Source organism: Mytilus edulis, chromosome 7 (genome assembly GCF_963676685.1).
Source record: "Mytilus edulis chromosome 7, xbMytEdul2.2, whole genome shotgun sequence".
Classification (NCBI taxonomy): domain Eukaryota; kingdom Metazoa; phylum Mollusca; class Bivalvia; order Mytilida; family Mytilidae; genus Mytilus; species Mytilus edulis.
Window position 1 is genome coordinate 65199336 of NC_092350.1, and position 19594 is coordinate 65218929.

A 19594-nucleotide genomic window follows, 5' to 3' on the forward strand; every position below is an offset into this window, starting at 1 on the left:
TAGAAATAGTACGGTTACAGTACACACAGAAATGCTGTAAGTATAGGGCGGAAAGGCAGTTAGGTGCCCGAGTTACAGAACTTAGACATTGTTGATATTTGTGTTTTTACACAACATTTCTTTACACGTACTTTGGATCCCTCGGGATCAAAACGAAAAAGCTGATTAATTAAGAAGAATAGTAGATGCAGATGATTTTTTTAAATTTCATAATAGTTTTGATAGATTTGATACTGAAAACGCAAAACTAAAAGATTTAGTTCTATTTATTGGAAACCTGGTACATCAGCTGTAGATGCTTTTACATGTTATTGGTCTTGTGAAAACAACTAGTTAGTACCTCCAGTTTCGCTAGCATTTAAGACAATTAACCATTTAGTTAAGTGCTGAGCAAAAAGCACTTTAATTGTCCCTAGATGGCCTTCAGCACCATTTTGTCCATTACTGTTTAACGAGAATTTATGTTACAAGGAATACGTGGAATACGTATTAAAATTTCATGTGAGCGATATAATTTTTGTACCTGGACATAACTTGAATTCAATATTTGCAAACGGGAAATTTTCCGGTACAGTTCTAGCAGTAAAACTAAATGGTAATGTTTAACAACTTTTTTGTAGAAAACATTCGTCACTGGAAATGGTATAATTTGGTCATTGGACTACATGACGGTGTATGTTTATACAGATATACTTGTCACCGGACCTACATTGGTAGTGTACTCGGTCACTGGACCTGAGATGTATTTTATTTGGTCATTGGACCTTTTTTGTGTTCACCACTGGGTGATATTTGGTCACTGTGCCACATCTGGCCATTAGAGGTAATTATATTTATATATTTAAGTTGATTCAATGTTTTCCTTAAAAAAAAATAAAAGGTTTTGTTTGCAGAGAATTTTTTCATCAGGAGTTTGGAATGACAGTGACCGTGTACAAAGTTCAGATTTGAAAAGACTTTTGTTTCATTTACGTTCAACAGAAATTGATTCGAGAACAAAGACTACCGTTTCCAAGTATGCTTACGGCTTTAAAAGATTTTTAGCATGGGCGCAAAACTATCCAGACATATGTTCAATCCTACCGGCAAGTGAATTCTACGTAAGCAGACAGTAAAGCATTATAGTGCAGTTGAAACGGCTTTCTACAGTATAAAGTTGGCACAAAAGTTAGCAAATTTAGTTGATCTTTGGGAATCTGATTTAGTTCGTAGTGTAGTCGAATCTTCAAAACGAATTTTGAATAGGCCTGTATAGAAGAAAGAACCCATAGATGCCACTGTTATAAAATCATTGTTTAATAGATTTTGTAATCCCAGGACACTTAGAGATTTGCGATAATTATCTATTTGTACGGTTTCATACGCAGGTTTTTTTTTAGATATAGTGAGCTATGTTCAATTAAGGCCAACAATCTGGCTTTCAAACCAGAATATTCAGAAATTTTTATCTGTAGCAGCAAAACAGACCGGAAAGAAAAAAGCGTTGTTATAGCTAAAACGAATACACCATTTTTTCCTGTAGCAATTTTGTTAGATTACATAAAATCAGGTGACATTGTTTTGACTTCTGATATGTAGATTTTCAGATCAATTGTATACGTTAAGATAGATAACGAGTTTGTTTTAAGAAAAAAAATGCAAAACTATTATATACACGTGCAGGAGAAATTGTCAAAGCTGCACTTTCTTTCATTGGTCTAGATGCTAAATTATTTGGCCTTCATAGTTTCAGATCAGGCGGTACTTCTGCAGCCGCAAATAATGGAATTTCAGACAGACTCTTTAAAGCGCACGGTCGTTGGAAAACCGAAAACGCAAAAGATCTGTTTACATTGCTGACAATCTTGATAAACGTTTGTCTGTTTCTAGAAAACTCGGCATCTGACATGCTTTCTTTGTACACTCGAAGATGGTCACCTGACAGTCTCTATTTAGTGTTTGTTTTATTCATACAGAAATAGTTTCACTGCAAATAATTGAGACATACGTATCATTTTTCGTGGTTGGTATTGGAGTGTCGTTAGAAAATAAGGAGTCTAGAGTATATAAATATTTTTTTTCGGTTGAACATAGTGAATTGAGAAAATAAAACACTTACCGAACTGTTCATATCCCAGCGTTCTATTTGACTAATATTAACCTGAGAATTCATCTTGAGATGTTTAAATATTGACAATCTTTTTAAAATATTGCACCTCGTTTTTACTGAAAAAACATTTATTACCTACGTGTTTGATATGCAACACAGATAATTAATTTTACTTCCCTTTACTTTCATCTTGCTTAACCCGAAACCACCGTCTCTAATTAACTTCTTTAAAATGAGATGAACGAAAAGACGAAATGATTGAATCAAGATATACACTCAACCTTATTAAGGCTGTTCACGATAAGTTGTGCAAATGGCTTTGTTATGTCCGACTGTAGATAGTAGGGTATTACAAAAATACATGATGGTCTTGAAGTATAGATTATGTGTACTGATATTGTTTATCATCTCAATAACGTGTTATATAATTCTTCTATTTGTCTTAATGAATATTGCTTTTACAGTTTGGTCTGTTTTATCTAATTGACGTGACTCTGTACTTTTACATCCCGTCATAGATTTTGTTTAATTTTTGGTTTTCTTGTCAATGTGAAGCCCCGCTTTTTTTATTATTTCTCTGCGGCCAGTTTTTATTGGTGGATGAAACCCAGAGAAAACCATAGACCTTTAACTAGGAAAACTGACAATCCAATTCAATTTAGATTGAAGTCGATTGCACCTGTACGAGCGGTGTTCGGACTCACAACCTCAATGCTGACTGGCTATTGATTACAGTAGTAACAACTTAAATTACTCGGAACCTGACCCCCCCCCCCCAATCCCGTCATTGTGATATTTTTCTATGATTATGTTTTGTCATCGTGTCTTTCATCTTTACTTGTGGCGTATTACTTGACTCTGTACTTATGCATTCCGCCATTGTGTCACTGTGCTATGGTAAAGTTTTGTAATCTCGTCTCTAATTTTTTTAGGTGCTTTGTCTAAATGACTTTTGTGCTTCTTAGTTACATATAAGTTTGTTTTCAATTTTTTTAGGATTATAATACAATGTTGACTGCTGTATCCCTATTTATGACAATTCTACCTATCATTTCTGTTTTATTTGTTCGCCTATCGTTGTCATTATTATAAAATTTGACGCGACTGTCATACAAGTGAGAGGTTTATCTAGCTATAAAACAAGATTTGATCCACCATTTTCTACATCAGAAAATGCTTTTACCAAGTCAGGTATATGACATTTGTTATCCATTCGTTTTATGTGTTTGAGCTTTTGCCATTTGATTAGTTACTTTACTGTTTTAATTTTTCTCGGAGTGCAGTATTTTTGTGCTTTTACTTTTCGCTACGCAACTGTACAGAATATAAATACTTCAATAGCATTTGATATTTTTTCAATAAAAAGAAAATAAAATAGTCATCAGAAATCTCTGTTTTACAGAAACATTAATACAGACATAACGTGATAGTAAATATCTAAGTTTTACAGGTTATAGATGACATTGTACAGTTGTATTCATAAGAAAGTCCAGATTGCGTCCTTATATTTTACATGTTTACAACAGATTTTCGAGGCAACGATTCTACCTTACAAGTTGAATTTATGTGTTTGATATTTCCTAAAAGATTAATGGATGTTTGTGCATAAACGTACCATACCATAGACGTCAATTTTCAAATCATGACTTTTATATTAATAAACATTATAAGAAAATGTTGACTGTTGTACCCTTATTTGTGAAATTTTTTCCTATCATGTGTGTTTGTTTTGTTCACACATCGTTGTCAATATAATGAAATGTGATGCCTCAGTTATAAATGTGAGAGGTTTAGCTAGCTATTAAACCATGTTTTCTACATAAGAAACACAGTCAGGAATATAACAGTTTTATCCATTCGTTTGATGTGTTTGTGTTTTAATGGTGTCATTTGCGTAAAAACTTTCCGTTTAGAATTTTCCTCGGAGTTCGGTATTTATTTTTTGTACTTATGTTTGAAACGTTCCACATAATTAATCTCAATTTTATTTCTGTTTTAATACTAAACACAAAAATAAAAACATCTTAAGTTGTGTGTATAGACCCTTCTATTACAATTTGTAGATGCTGTAATGAATTTGTACTTACTATTGATCAACACATGCGTAATAATATGTTACTCGCCACTGACGAATACTTACACAAAATTAATTAAAACATTTAACTGTTTCAAATTTGCGAATACATGTTGCTTTTTTCTCTATTTGTACTCTCTTTTGTTCTTTGAGTTGAACTAGTTAGCATGAAAGTGCATTGTATGATATTTTCTATCCTTTAACATTAATGAAAACCGATGATTGCACATGACTTCAATTAAAAGACAAAGAAGATAATACTGTTTGTTGAATATTCCCATAGATGACCGTTAGATTATACAGTGTTATATACAACTACCAAAAAGTGTCGTGTTTCAAGATAATCCATATCAATAACGATAATACAATAGGGGTTAAATGTTAAACTTATTTCAAAAGGATCTGTTTTTTCGCTTGTGATTTAATTTCAACCCTGGTATAAGATCAAAATATGCATAGGAAAGGTGTAGGTATAAAGAAGATAACAAGAACAGAATAGTACATCGCGTTCTCATATTTCATTTAAAGGTTATCACCGATAATCAATATTCAGTTGAATGAAGTAATTATACAAAGGCATACCAGCTGAATGATTTTAATTACGTATGATATTTTATCAACGTTTAGTGGTTATTGCGATTTAACTGCCGCCTTTCGAGCGTAAGTGTAATGCAATGTGAATTTGTAATGTTGAACTTTTCAATCAAACACTTTTTGACTGTTTTATAATATTGTTGATTATAGGAATTTCTCATGATTAGCTCATTTTTGTTAGTCAAACAGAATATATACACTGTACCGTGTTTATATATTTTAAATTCTACCATACGAATTTTAAATAAAATCCACACGAAACAAAAATGTCTTGCTCAAATAACAACTGAATAACTGGATATATTAATTCTGCACTGGTTTAAATAAAAAAAAATCTAATAAATAAAGGCAATAGGAGTTCATAAATCGATTGATAAAAAACAAATCCTGGTTTCAAACTAAAACACATCAAATATAAGAGAAAAACGACACAACAGAAACACTAGAATGCAACAACACAGAAACAAACTATAATATAACAGCTGCCTTTTTCTGACTTGGTACAGGACATTTTGACACAAAATGGTGGGTAGAACCTGTTTCTAGAAATTTATCAAATAACAAAATGAATAAAACAGAAAATGCCATGTCGAAAATCAACCGATCTTTGATTAAAACATTTCCGCAAATAGCTAAATTAAAGGATAAAAGAGCAAACAATTTACAATATCAATATCTCAAAACGGATGGTAAACGTGTCGAAAGAGACGATGGAAAGGATGTGATCACAATCAACAGACAGCACCAAGGTCAATAATTAAAAACGACAAAAGACAAACAAAAGCATGCAAAATTATTAAAATACATTACACTCAAAACAATATACAATATTATGAGACACCCTACCCTCGTAAATGGGTGTAGCAATCGTAAATGGAGAAGGAAAATGTCAAAAAGCTTGTACATAATGGAGAATTATACTTGCATACAAAACGATAAAATTGTAAAACAATGCAAAAATACACAAATACAAAAACGAACAACTGAATAGTTATTCGTCAACTTGCGCTTCGGACGCAAGAAATACTTAAAGGTGTTGTTTTCAGTATTTTTGTAATCTAACTGGAGTAGTTTGGATACCTGTAGCGCTGGTTATAGCTTAGAAGTAACATTTTGTTTTAAATGTGTAGCTTCGATCTTCCGTAAGAATCAAACCCGTATACTACAAAACAAACATTTACCGACAAATTGACAATATTATGTAAACCGTCAAATTCAGAACTGTTTCAGCAAATATTTAGGAGGATAATCTAAATAAGAACTGCTTATGAAAAAGAAACAAAAAATGCTGGAACAGAATTAATAGTAAACAGAGAACAAATATTCTTTAGTTTGTTATAATTCCTGCATGTTAGGTGTGCACAAAACTGCTGAAGCATCTAACATGTCTAATATTGTATATGCAACCCATATATCAACAGTGTTAAGTTTCAATTATGAAAGATTTATCTTGTCTGTTCGAAATATCATGTTTATATCCTATTTGCAATATTGTTGTACTGCTGTAAAATAATTCAATCGGTATTCTAACCTATATACTTCATTTCCGTCTTAGAAAAACCTTATCGATTAAATTCTAGAATTAAACAGATAAGACAAAATAGACATGACTGGAATTGTTTTCACTCCTTGTGTAACTGACATCCATCCAAACCATGCTATCCCGTGTTGAATACGTTTCTGAAATTGGTATTGTGCGTTCAGGAAAATGATGGTCGATATTAAATATGAAACAGGTTGTACAATTGCATTTTAATTATTGCTGTTTTTTGGATTATTGATGTGTTACACCAGATTAAGCAATATTGTTATCTTAAACTACATGAAGACAATTATTGTATATAAATATTAAAGTGAACACTAATAGTGTATTCGCCAATTCATAGGTTGTTGTAACAACCAAGGAAAGAAGATGTGGTATGATTGCCAATGATACAACTCTTCACAAGATGCCAAATGACACAGAAAATAACACCTATAGGTCACCCTACAACTGCCAACAATGAGCAAAGCCCATACCACAAAAGAAAGCTGTAGAAGGCTCCGAATAAAAACACAGAGTTGACGTGAATGTGACTAGGTACTGGTACATCCCGAATACAAAAAGATCTGAGAGTTACTGCCAACTGGTTCAAAGCAAATAGCAAAAAATTAAAAAAAAACATGCATCTTTTATTTTTTATGCAAATTGTGTCAGTATTTTTAATTGTATAATGTGAAATGAACAAGTACAAGAAGTTCATCATTTCAGACATTCTATGCATGTATACGTTCAAGTATTTCACATCAACTCTTTTATATTACTAAACGTCTTATATGCTGTGTGCGTATTGTTGCGGTTTTTTTCTTCTATATTTACTAGATGTTTTAGGAGAATTGTTGAAATCTCATACAATTAATACATGATTAACCCCGCGGCATTTATGTGTGTCCTAAGTCAGAAGCATCTGGCCTTTGTTAATAATTTTTTATTTTAGTTTCTTCTACATGTTACGGAGTTAAATATGACGTCCATTATCAATGAACTATCAAAGTGACGGATATTAAAAATTGCCATACTCGATAATTAGTGACATAACAATAATGCCTCAGGCCAAAATGAATAAACGTACAAAAATCTTGAACGAAAGTTAATGATGCAATGAAACACAAAAATGACTAAACGTAAAACTATAACAGGACATGAAATTAGACATGCGCATTCTTTACAAGAGGAAGATTGTATTCAATGTCAGTTATGTTTTGTTTCAGTTTCAATGACCTCCTTATTATAAAATACGATAAAGATTTCACGCTGATTGTCATGAATACAATTTCATTGTTAGTTTTTTTTTGTATTTATAGATCTCTTGCAATAAATATACATTGTATCTTGGTGTGTCATTCATCTTTTGTACATGTTATTCACGCATACAATTAAGTTGCATTGGCGAATTGTGTATAGATAGAAATGTTGAAATGTTGGTAAGGTTTGTTATTGCATTTATTTGAAATATAATCACTTTTTACTTATCGCACAAATATAAAGAAAACACAATTTGTCTCGATATTTAAATATGAAAGATATATTTGTACTAATAGTAAAATAATACTAGTGTTTTAGAAGCTGAAACTTAATTATTTCATCAATGTTTTTAAGCTAGATTGGTAACATGATTGTTATTTTGATAAAGTACACGACAGATAGGTACATCACATATTTCTGTAATTTTTGTTATACAGCTACATTTCTAACAGTTAATGACGAAATTTCAAGGGGTCGAAACACTTGAAAGATATAATAACGTCTTATGTTTTTTTTTTCTTTTATCATTCGGTACTTGGGTTATTGATGTGTACATGTGTTAATATCAAAAATAGGACACGCAAAAAGGGGTTGTTCAGACATCATAAGCCGTCTTTTTATTAAAAGTTATGTCTGAAACATGTTAAACTGCCCTATGATTATGTTTCTCTGAATGTACATCGTAACTGAATTGAAGTGATATTAAACGTCAAATACCGTTGGTTTTTTTTGTTAAAATAATTGCAACCACCTACTATAATATACAATGAAGTTGTCAACAGGACGTGTAGAAATAGTCATAGAAATAGTTTTCTCGTTTGAATTGTTTTACATTGTCTTATCGGGGCCTATTATAGCTGACTATTCGGTATGGGTTTTGCTCATTGTTGAAGGCCGTACGGTGACCTATAGTTGTTAATGTCTGTGTCATTTTGGTCCTTTGTGGATAGTTGTCTCATTTGCAATCATACCACATCTTTTTTTTTTATATGATACGTCAAAAAGTCAAGATATCAATGTTTTTGCATGGAATATTATTATGATTGATGTTGTCAATTTTTCTAGAATATTTATTTATTCCCTGCTCTGAGCGCTACATGTATCTTGAGGAAATGTTAATGCCACCAAGCTTGTAGTGATCATTTTGTGCAAATCTCACAATAACTGAAGCTTAAAATGTTATCATAGTAGCAGAAAAAATACAGCACTTACTATATTAGAAATTTCAGAAAAGAAAGACATAACGTATGGTGATCAAATTTAGTGAATTAAAAACTATAAGCAAACATTCGCATCATTTCAGCTTGGCTTACAATTATGTGCTTCGTCTATATGCATTTGTTATTATCTTTATTGACATGGTTGTTTGTTTTAATATTGATTAATAAAATAAAAGAATGATATTTGCTGTACCCTTATTTTTGAAATGTTCTGTTTACTTTATTTAAACCTTGTTTTCAGTTTTTATGGATTGTTATGCGACTGTCATACAAGCGAGGGGTTTAGATAGCTTTAAAACCTAATGTAATTCATTATTTTTTACATAAGTAAATGTCAGTAACAAGTGAAGAAGGTTATTGATATCCATGAGTTTGATGTGTTAGAACTTTTGATTTTGCTTTTTTATAACAGACTTTTTATTTTTGTAATTAAATTTCTTGTTACATCAAGCTGTACTGCAAAAAAGCAGCAAAACGAGGAAATACAAGAAAAATCATTTGTTTTCCCTTAATACATATATATGTATTAAGTTCGTTCATTATAGTTCGTTCTTATGTTGTACTGTTATAACACTGTCCCAGTTAGGGGAGGGTAAGAATCCCGCTAACATGTTTAACCCCGCAACATTATGTATGTATGTGCTTGTCCCAAGTCAGAAGCCTGTAATTCAGTTGTTGTCGTTTGTTTATGTGTTACTTTTTTTTTTCCGTTCATTTTTGTACATAGATATGGCAGTTAGTTTTCTCGTTTGAATTGTTTACATTGTCTTTTCGGGGCCTTATATAGCTGACTATGGGCTTTGTTTATTGTTGAAGGCCGTATGATGATCTATAGTTGTTAATTTCTGTGTCATGTTGGTCTCTTGTGGACAGTTATCTCATTGGCAATCATACCACATCTTCTTTTTTATATATGTTTATATTACGTTTGGCGTAATTGAACTTTGGTACTTCTGATGCCTTTAATTAATAAATTCACAAGTGTAAATGCTTACATCGATATATACCATACTTTAAAAAATTCTTGCATTCCTTATTCATATATTGCAGATGAACAAGTTTTAAAAGCTATATATACTTGATGACAACACGTTGAATTTGGAATGAAAATGTGGTCTGTTATATGCCTGGTATGATAATTTCTTGTATGAGATCAACTGAAACTGAAAACAACAGACTACTATCAATTGTTTGAAAATATTGATTATTTTGTCAAATGAATTACATAGAAAGATATAAACAAAATAATTCAGTTCAATAATATCAATTTCAAAATGTTTGTCAAGGAAAGTTGAAGTTGTGGAAAGTGAACGAACAGTGCTGACTGTCACTTTTTTGCGGGAGCTAAACATTTTACAAATAAACAAAAATAACTGAATCAAAGGCCTTAAAAACTTTACACATTTAACTTCAAAGAAAGCATAGGTAAAACCTAGATTATGTCTACATGCCATGGCGTTTATTAAGCTCCTTAAGTTTACAGTTAGGTATACAACCTTGGGTCTCCCATTTTGGGTTTGATATTTCCGTATAAAGATTTATCCACCCGGGCGTTTTTGAGCATAATAAATTAAGAAAGTTTTATTTACGTATTTACGCGTTACCTTGATGCTATTTTGTTCAATTATTCATTACATTTTTTGAAATATTCAACTTCAAATCAAATGCAATCTTAAATATCCGTTTCGCCGATGATGGAGGATATTTTCTTTGTTTAGTTACTACACTCCCATTCCCTTTTCATGAATGTGTCGGATTCTGTGTACTATGGTTTTCCGTTTGTCTTTTTTATTTGGCCATGGCATTGTTAGTTTATTTCGTTTTTTGAGTTTGAATGTCCCTCTTTTCTAAATAACGCAAAATACATATAATTGCAACACCAGTAGTTTTCCTTTTTTTTCTAGACTTTGATATTCCATTTACTCATATGTAATTCAATTCCCTCTTTTGTGTTATTATTTCCTTTCGTAAACTGTTGGGTTCCTTTTGTCCCTATTAGGTTGTATATTTCTGAAATCGTTCTCTCTGTCAGTCTAAGGCTTTTAATTGTGTACGTCAAATATGTGTATCGTCTTCAAAAGACACGTTATAAATGGAAGAGGGACGAAAGATACCAGAGGAACAGTCAAACTCATTACTTGAAAATAAACTGACAATGCCATGGCTAAACATGAAAAGGACAAACAGACAAACAAAAGTACACATGACACAACATAGAAAACTAAAGAATAAACAACACGAACCCCAGCAAAAACAAGGAGTGATTTCAGGTGCTCCGGAAGGGTGAGCAGATCCTGCTCAATATGTGGCATGATAGTCAATAAAATTTGAAGCCAAATCAAGTTCAAAGTCTATAACATTGAAAGCAAACACAAAATACAAATAATCTTGTCAAATACTAGTAGGACTTTTGATACTTGTGATTAAAACAACTTTTGGTGTTTTAATATATCAACTTTCGCAGTGCTTTTATATTCACGGTGGAAAAGGTATTCTCACTAAATTGAAATGTGCTGTTAACATTTTGCCAACGACACTCAGTCGATAAGCGAAAAAAATAAATACAACAAAATTAACATGGACATGAAAAACGTTGTCATCTCATGTTATGTTATCTTATGTTCTATATTTCTGTTAAACTCTTCAATAGTAAATGATAAATACTCAAATAAATTGGCGGATTTGTATGTCACATAATTATTGTAAATATTTTTAAACAACCGTACACAACTTGTAATTAGCAAGCTATAATTCCTTTAATTCATTGAATGATTTCTTTATTTCTGATACTTTAATAGCTGCTTATGTATACAAACTAAAACATTGCCAAGGAATGAAAGTCTACTTACAGATAGCGTTCCATTTACCATCGTTCGTAGCCTTCCGGAATAAATGTCCTTGTCCATCAGAGAGAAATTTTAGAGCAACAGCATTGTGTAATACATCTTTAGCATTGAATTATTCGTGTCTGTTTGACGAAAATAGAGGATTCAATGTAGAATCATGCATAACAAAGACAGATTTCGCCCCGCCAGGTATGGTGTATGTGTTTTTGTCTGAAATATGTACTCTCATTCGATATCTTTCAGTAACAACTAGCAATATAAATGACATAAATAAAAGCGTTACAGTGCCATTTTTGTGTTTCAAAAAACTGTTATTCCACTTCTGCCTATTCAGAATGCTTTCGAAACTCTGTAAAAGAGGGGCGAAGTATACCAGATAGGCAGTCAAATGCATGGATCGAAAACAAACTCACAATGTCAATACAAAAAAGTCAAAAGACTAACAGACAAATGAAAAACACAACATAGAAAACTAAAGATTAAGCAACACGAACCACACAAAACATTGGGGTGATCTCAGGTGCTCCAAAAGGGTAAGCAGATCCTGCTCCAGATGTGGCACCCGTAGTTTGCTTATGCTATGACAAGCCCGGTTAATAGTATATTTCAGAAGGTCACATAATAGTTACGACATAAGGAGCAAATCCGATATCTTCTGTGAAACGGATATCCCATAACGTGCAACCAACTCGTGATGTCGTCAATAAAATTGACAAAGAGATGATTTCAACTTCACTATTTGAAACTCCTGATAACTTGATATACAAATTGTATTCAAATATGAGAATGTATAAGACAATAAAGGATAACCAAATCAATGGCGGATTAAATGATCTCTATCTTTTATTGAAAACTTACCATACATACATGACTATTGCATTTGTTCCTAGTACTATTTTCAACTAAAATATGTCTTAAGACTATCAAAGAACCTGTCATTTGCGGCTTGAAATTATAAAACAAATGTATTTAATCACGTAAAGAATCCGATATTGCTGTATATCGATTCCCTCAAATGTAATCAGATATTGACCAGTTGAAAGACATTATACAAGATATGTTGCAATTGCGAGAATGTTCATGCCACCGAACAACTTCCGAACAACAGAGGAACTTGCTTTCATTGTTACAATGTATCTGATAAAGCAGAATTTATCAATTTACCATCATGTTTCCACGATTAATTTCCGATTTGTCAAAATCAACTGATTTTTTCCGAATGTTACGGCACCTACCTTTTTGTCAAAAGTGTTTTGTCGAACTTGAGATCATTCGTGATCAGTATGAATATGCTACGAACATTCACGACTGCGTTGAGCCTATATCATAATTTTACCAAAAATTAAGAATATAAGTACTACATGTAGTTGTTATCTGATTTTGTTTTACTTTTCATGACAAAGGTGTTAATGCTATTTTAAAAATGTCTATAAAAGTGGAAATTAAATATTATATAAATGTCTAAGAATATAACTTAAACACACTAATTAATACATTAAAAAGTTCTATTAGATGTTAAATAGAAATACGCAATATTTCGCTAAACAAATTAGCTTCATCAGGCGTGTGCATCTCTCAAGGTGAAATCGGATGCATGACAAAAAATATTTTTGTAGCTAAATCTATACAAGAGTTGAGGGAAAGTGTAACATATTGAATGATGTTGCATAAAATATGTTTGTAGCTACAACTACATGAACTTGGAATAAAAGTTTAACACATTTATAGATGTTCGATTAATTGTATGAATTTCTATTAATTAATTTGAATGATTTCAAGATAATTATGGTTTTGATTTGTTTTTAAATCTTTTTTCGTCTCTCTCATTGAGTCCATCAGGTTCAAGAGTTCGTAACTGGTGCATCCAAAATCTCACACTTTTTTGTCTTCCTTGTGTATCCCAATATATATAATAGATCACACAAGTGTAAGGCACTGCCAACTGAGCAAATGCATATTGATGTGATCATATCATTCTAACTGATAAGTCAATAATCAGCTGTGTTCACCCGCAGCTAAAATCGAGAATTCCATGTATAGCTCCCATACTGCTTTTCTGGTTGAACCATAGTTAAAATGGTAACTTCACGTCACAGAAATAACAAATTGAATGTATTTCTTTCTTGATAATCGTTTAAAAATCTCATTAAAGTTTATATTTTTTCAGGTTATAAATATTTATTGAGAGGTCAACCAGATTTTACGCAATGTGAAATAGAGCGATACCAGCCAATCCGTTTATTGTCCAATGTTAGCAACCAGTGTATCTTTGAGAAGTCTAAATGTATTGAAAACGGCCAGTTTCTGTTCAAAAATGGTACAACTGAAACAGACAGGTCCTGCCGATGTGATTATACTCGAGGGTATGCTTTCATCACTAAACCGAAAAATTTATGTTCTTGTATACCTTCAGAGGAAGATTGCAATTGCTACAAAAAAAGCTGTCCACATAGAGGACTTCTTACACCAGGTTAGATAATCAATGATTAATTACACGATACCATAGAATATGGAATAATGAAACTAGAAGTACATGTTGGTCCTTTTATTTTTTTGGCAAAATAATATCATTTTATCTTATTATCAACTCACCAATGTTCATAGGTATTTGGTTTTACATATTATCCTCAATATTATGGAAACATGTTTAAGCACTGTTTTAACAAGGGATGTATAAATGGAAGAAGTACAAAACAGAACTTCATAATGCCTAATGTGTTTCATTTTCATCGCATCTCTGAAGAAAATCTACACCTAAATGATGAAATTAAAACATCAGTAATGTTATATATAACATCGAAAAGGTATTGTAGACAAATGAAGTGGCATGTGCAATACTCTAGTATGCAAATATGACATTTAAAATCAAAATTGGTTTCTGTATATGACTCATTTGATGAATCCGATGTATAAGATCCTTAAATATTCTTAGACTTAAACACAAACAAAAAAGATTTGAAAAAAACCCGAAGTTAGCCATTATTTTTTTAGTGCGTTTTTATTTACCAAATCATATAATATTATGTTTTCAGATTATGATTGTGCAACGGAAAAAGATAGACCAGGACAAAACACTTATTTTTGTCCAATCATTGTATACAAAAGGTATAATTTTATTTGGAATGTAGTCTTATTGTAGTCTTGTATACAGCGTAATATAAATAGGAAAATATTTCACTTGCTTAATATTACATACGATTTAAATAATGATAATAATAATAATGAAAATTTATAGAGCACCCTTTATAAAAAATAAAAATTACTCTAAGGCGCTGTACATTCAGCATGGTAATTTAAACAAATCAAAGACAAAAACAAAAAAGTACTAACATAAAATATAAAACAAAAAAGCCTACCATAATATAAAAGGTCGATTCAAAAAAACATTGTTAAACAACAAATTAAAAAAAATAGCAATCTAGGTTAACAAGTATGCAAAACTAGCAAACAATCCTAAAAAGGTATACAAACAAAATGCATTAAAAGTTTATACAAAAAAGTAAAATCACAAAAATACTGAACTTAGAGGAAGATCAATAGGGAAAGTCCATAATCACATGGCAAAATCAAATAACAAAACGCATCAAAACGAATGGACAATAAATGTCATATTCCTGACTTGGTACAGGCATTTTCAAATGTAGAAAATGGTGGATTAAACCTGGTTCTATAGCGCTAACCCTCTCACTTTAATGACAGTCTCATCAATTTCCGATAATTTTACATTGATGCGTTAAATAAACAGACACAATAAATATAATAGTCAAAATATGGGTACATCAGTCATCATCGTTTAACAATTTTAAAAGGAACAATTTAACAGAACACAAAAACATCTACTATCTACGAACACATTTATTGATTTGAGTGTCTGACGTCAGAAAATTTTATACGTCACATAAATTTGTCGTTCAATGTACGTACAAACAATTTTAAAATTTTCATGGGAATGTTAGCATACAGGGTTAAAAAATCAAAAGTATGTAAGAATAAATTTAAGAAATAGACCGAGATTTAAACTAGTCCAAAAGTTATATATAGAATTTATAAGAATCCAAAAATAGTTATTTCAACTACGCGATTGAATGATTTTGACGTTTGTGGTTCAACGTATATTGTAATTCATAATAGAAATATATCATAATGACATATAAATAGAACAATATCATACTGACGGGATCTATTAAAGTACAGAGTCACGTTATAAACAAACGTTACAAACTACATGAACTAGTAAAAACCCGTAAAAGAGAAAAGAAAAAGTCTGATTTAAAAGCAATTCGATAAAAATGAGTTTTCAGTTTAGATTTAAAACACTCTAAGGACTTGCATTGTCTTAAACTGTTCGGGAGATTATTCTAAAGAGATGCCGCTGCCCAATCGAATTGTCTGTCACCGTACGTCTTTGTCCGCACTTTTGGAACGGTAAGTAGTTTAGTTGAGCTTGAACGCAGAGATCGGTTTGGTACGTGCAAATTCACCAGTTCCCGAATGTTAGCAGGACCCATGCCATTCAAAGCGCAGTAAACATAAGTAAGTATTTTGAATTGTGGTCTGAATTGGACGGGTAACCAATGTCAATCGGCAAGTATCGGCGTAATATGCTCATGTTTTCTTGTCCTGGTAATAAGACGAGCTGCTGTATTTTGTACTGTTTGAAATCTGTTCATCGTAGTCTTGTTAATACCGTTCAGGAGAATATTCCCATAATCAAGTCTGGATGTTACTAGACTGTTCACTAGTGTCTTGCAAGCGGATGACATTTCTTCGTTGTAGTTGTTCCAATTACAACACGCTGATGTCTATCTTTCAAATACGACTTAATCCATTCGAGAGCGCAACCAGTTATGCCATACGCAAACGACAGACGTTCCAGGAGAATTATGTGGTCTATGACATCGAATGCAACGGGAAGATCCAAAAAGCACGAATACCACTGATGAATAAAGGCAACAGTAGTATACCGCTGTTCAAAACTCATAAATCCATGGACAAAAAACAAAATCGGGGTAACAAACTAAAACTGAGGGAAACGCATTAAATATAAGAGGAGAACAACGACACAACTTTAAAATGTAACACACACAGAAACTTACTAAGCATTAAACAAAATCCTATGAGAATAACAAATATATCATCAAAACCAAATACATGAATTTGGGATAGATAAGTACCGTGACACGTCTTATAGTAATGTGAATTCACACTCAAAAATAAGAGAAAACAAACGACACAACGGAAACACAACGTTAAAATGTAACACACACCGAAACGAACTATAATATAACTATGGCCATATTCCTGACTTGGTACAGGACATTTTTAAAGGAAAAAATGGTGGGTTGAACCTGGTACTGTGTCATGCCAAACCTCGCACTTGTTTGTCTAAAGCTGCATTTATATGATGATGTGCTCTAGCTAATGCTGTTTCGGTTGAATGGCGTGGTCTGTTTGCTGACTGAAGTGGATCACACAATGAGTTACTGGCGATATACAACAGTTTACTAACAGTTTTACACTTTTCCTTGAAAATTTGATGATGAACTTCCAATTTCGAATCCCGCCATTTTCTCTCCGCTTTTCGCTTACCTCTTTTGGCAGCCTTAAGATCGTCTGAATACCATTCTGTATTAGGTCTTAACATAACTTATTTGATCGTGACTGGGGCGTGTTTATCAAATATATCGGTTAAATTGTCTTTATAATGTTCGACTACAGAACTATCTATTCCAGAACATACAAAGGAATCCATAATGTCCTTCTTAAGTTCCGTCATGTCGATCTCTTTACACTTTGCACTTTCTCAAAGAAATATCTTTGCGCAAAGATCTATACCATAATCATGATAATGTTCAAGAAACATTGATAAATCAGTGTTCATCTCTGTGTTTATTAAAATTTCACTTGGCATTTGGTCAAACTGTTATAGTTCTCAAAATTATATATCTATTGTTGGTATTTGTAATGTCGTCGCTTATATTTTCAAAATAAGTAGATGGACCCAAAATATTAAAAAATATTAGAAAATAAAACATTAAGACAAAACAGATGATTTCAGCTCCCCACTTATGAACTTTCCATTTCTAAGTAGAACATTCCTGCAGCGCCTGCATACGGAGTTTCTATCTCCCAATTGATACGATTTTCACGGGCTTGTATTTCCTACCATGATTTCCTTGACAGAGGGAGGCTATTAAACCAAGAGTTCCAAATGGTGAAGTTGAAATTATCCTTTCGTAAACTTTACAGACTATCACGAGTTGGTTGACCGTTATGGAATAATCGTTTCACATATGATGTCCTTCCGGAGCACCTGCCTGAGCTAACCCCCAGCTTTTGGTGGGGTTTGTGTTGTTTATTCTTTAGTTTTCTGTATTATGTCTTGTGTACTATTGTTTATCTGTTTGTCGTTTTCTCTTTTAGTGATGGTGTTTTCAGTTTATTTACGATCTATAAGTTTGACTGTCTCTCTGGTATATTTCGCACCTCCTTTAAAAATAAAAGATAGTATTATATACTATATAATAGAGGAACTTTATGCTCAAAATTTATGCTATCTTCCTTTCATTCTTTTTGAGAAACATTTGAAAGTCGTTTGTTTGTAATAAATATCGGTATGGTAACGTCGATGAAAAATTTCAGATATTCCTTTTTTTTTAAATGATAATTTATGATTTCACAATAACCATTGCATTTTTCCAATTAGGTTACCAACTGACAGTTTTATCATCAAGGAAAAGAAAATATTGTTGAAAGAGCAGGGAATGGGTAAGTTCTTTAATTATCAGTTACCAACAACTATCAAACATATGAAATGAATCATTATTGCACAGAAACACAGTCGAAACCCGTATAGACATGATAGAGGGCAACATAAAGTATTTACCGAAACGCAAGTGTCCATACAATATGTAAAACTATTAATGATCCCGGGTATATCAAAGCTATGAATAAATTTTTAAAACAATCTGTAATTTTCCAAATAACAAAAAAGTATTTAACAAACATATCCGTAAGGATTAAACTAGCTTCTTAATCTTCCTACTTATATTATGTTTTAATCTCAATGACTAAATTCACAAGTCATACGCAAAAGACCATTAAATAAAAAGCACTACAGAGAATTCTTCCCATTGATAAATAAAACTATAATACATAACCAAAATTCTCAATAAACAACAGGTTATACCAAGTTAAAATATTTGCTGTTTTTGGAAGTTTATTCAATGCACAATTTTAAAAAATCACGTCAACCTTATCTATCGATCATCGTCTATATCTATTTTGTTTGATATTCAAAATTTATATTCTAAAGTATTTGAAGTGCAATATCTCCGAATTTCTGTCGTATAAGAATGTTGCCATGAACCTTTTTTTTTTTGTTCTTCTTCTTCATTTATTCGATTGTATTACAAAAAGTCTTTTCATTTCATTTTATTCAGACTTTTCGTCAAAGTTGATAGCTTTTGTGGTTACTGCAATATGTACATTCCTGATAGCAGTTGAAGGTAAATAAATACATAATATGCTATGCCATATATTTCAATAATGTCAACCATTTACCCATGGTTTTATATTACGTACAGGCAGTTGATTTTGTAATCTTTTACCAGAGATTTCATACGATAATGATATTTCTTTCTGTGATATTTTGATTCGCATGACGAGTGATGGCAGCATAGCAGTAGACGCGTGTAATATCGACCATGTATAGCTGCTATTGTAATTTTCTTTGATGTCGTCTCCTTATTTTCCATAATTGAAACATAACCAGATTTGGACATAGGCAATTAAAACAAAGGTTGAAGGTGCCATTTGGCATTCAAAACTCATAATTCCAGATAAATTGACAACGCCGTGACAAAACGTATAACAACGATATGAAAAACAAATCCACAAAACACTATACAGAGAACTACAGATTGAGCAACAGGAACACCATCAGAAATTGGGATAGCGTGTATAATTGTGTACACCTGAGTGATC

The 19594-nt window shown here is 32.0% G+C and overlaps 2 long non-coding RNA genes across 2 annotated transcripts; both read left to right on the forward strand.

The window, feature by feature from the left end:
- Positions 1 to 9811: 9811 nt before the first annotated feature.
- On the forward strand, positions 9812 to 14059 carry LOC139483581 (uncharacterized). The gene is made up of 3 exons (XR_011655034.1): positions 9812 to 9892; positions 11614 to 11797; positions 13776 to 14059. It is a non-coding gene; the product is annotated as an uncharacterized lncRNA (long non-coding RNA).
- A 578-nt stretch (positions 14060 to 14637) lies between these two features.
- LOC139483582 (uncharacterized) lies at positions 14638 to 19117 on the forward strand. Its single transcript, XR_011655035.1, has 3 exons — positions 14638 to 14713; positions 18315 to 18376; positions 19051 to 19117. It is a non-coding gene; the product is annotated as an uncharacterized lncRNA (long non-coding RNA).
- Positions 19118 to 19594: the final 477 nt, after the last annotated feature.